This window comes from Leopardus geoffroyi, chromosome A1, assembly GCF_018350155.1.
Source record: "Leopardus geoffroyi isolate Oge1 chromosome A1, O.geoffroyi_Oge1_pat1.0, whole genome shotgun sequence".
NCBI classification, from domain to species: Eukaryota; Metazoa; Chordata; class Mammalia; order Carnivora; family Felidae; genus Leopardus; species Leopardus geoffroyi.
Window position 1 is genome coordinate 172,260,114 of NC_059326.1, and position 1,576 is coordinate 172,261,689.

The 1,576-nt window shown below is 36.6% G+C and overlaps 1 non-coding gene across 1 annotated transcript; it reads left to right on the forward strand.

Annotated features, from left to right (window-relative positions):
* The first annotated feature begins 230 nt into the window (after window positions 1–230).
* LOC123581542 lies at window positions 231–337 on the forward strand. Its single transcript, XR_006703809.1, has one exon. It is a non-coding gene; the product is annotated as a U6 spliceosomal RNA (small nuclear RNA).
* The last annotated feature ends 1,239 nt before the right edge of the window (window positions 338–1,576 follow it).

Consider the following 1,576-nt stretch of genomic DNA (forward strand, 5'->3'; position numbering starts at 1 on the left):
TAATAATAATAATAAAAGAAAAAATGGTAATGATGAAACCTGAGTTAGTGGTCTGGAAATGGAAGAAAGATTTCAAAATACAGTGGGGGAAAAAAAGCAATAGAAATGGTGAAAAAATGAAGATATGAAGGGCCGGTATGGGAGATATAACATGTAAATAATAAGATTACCAGAAGGAGAAAAAGGAATGAATGGAGGAGAGATAACTGAATTAAAAGAGGAAGAAAATCATGCTCACTTCGGCAGCACATATACTAAAATTGGAACAATACAGAGAAGATTAGCATGGCCCCTGCGCAAGGATGACATGCAAATTCGTGAAGCGTTCCATATTTAAAAAAAAAAAAAAAAAAAGGAAGAAAATCTCTTAGAGCTAAAGAACAATTTGAATTTAAAGATTGAAAGGCTTTCCTGAATTCCAGTCAGACTGATTAACAACAACAACAACAACAACAACAGATATACCCACTTACATACAAGTATGTTCTGGGAAAATTCCTGAACTCCAAAAGTGAAAGTACTGATTTTATTGTATTTTTTCAAAGTACTAATTTTAGAATCTGTTGGATAGAAAGAAAAATTTACTTAAAAAGGAAAAATATCAGCCTAGCATGAGATTTTGCATTAAAAACCCAAAGTCAGGGGCACCTGGGTGGCTCAGTGGGTTGAGCGGTTGAAGCGTCCAACTTTGGTTCAGGTCATGAACTCATGGTTCAGGAGTTCAAGCCCCACATTAGGCTTGCTGCTGTCAGCGAGGAGCCTGCTTCAGATCCTACGTCCCCTTTCTTTCTGACCCTCCCTGCTTGCATTCTCTCTCTCAAAAATAAATAAACCTTAAAAAAAAAAAAAAAAAAAAAAAAAAAAAAACCTGAAGCTCGAGAGAATGAAATGAAATCCACAGACTACCAAGGGAAAACCAAACAAACAAAACAACAAAAAAACCCTACCCAGGAATCTTTACCCAGTTTAGATACTGTTCATTTGTTAGAGTGAAAGAAAGGTCTGTGTGCATCTAGGGAGACTAGGACATCACAGGAGTTCCCATCAGTAGAGAGAGACAGCTAGAACCCAGAATGGGGCAAAGGGGCAGCACACCTATTTACTGTGAGGTGTTACGAATCTGGCCCTGATCCAGAACTTCTTAAGTGTGCATGCAAACTAAAATTAACAACGATGAATATTAAAAAAACAACAGTCGCTTTTTACCAAGATGCAATAATTGAAAAGAACATAATTCCTATGGCTAGTAGCAACAGCGGTGAGTGCCGGAGAGGGCTCGCTCATACACTACATTTGGAACTGTGAATTCAATACGGGCCATTGGCAAAGCAATCTGGCAGTGCCTATTAAAATAAAAAATATGCATACGTTTGCCTCAGTAATCTCCTTCCTGCTGGTCCTTAGAAATAAAGGCACTAATACGTAAGCATTATTATTACGTATATTAAGTATATTATTTTATTGCAGCACTTTTTGTAGGGACAAAAAATTGGAAACAAAGTGTATAACCATCACGAAGGAAATAACTGGCTAAATCGTAGTATATTCACATCATAGAATATTAAGCATAGAATAT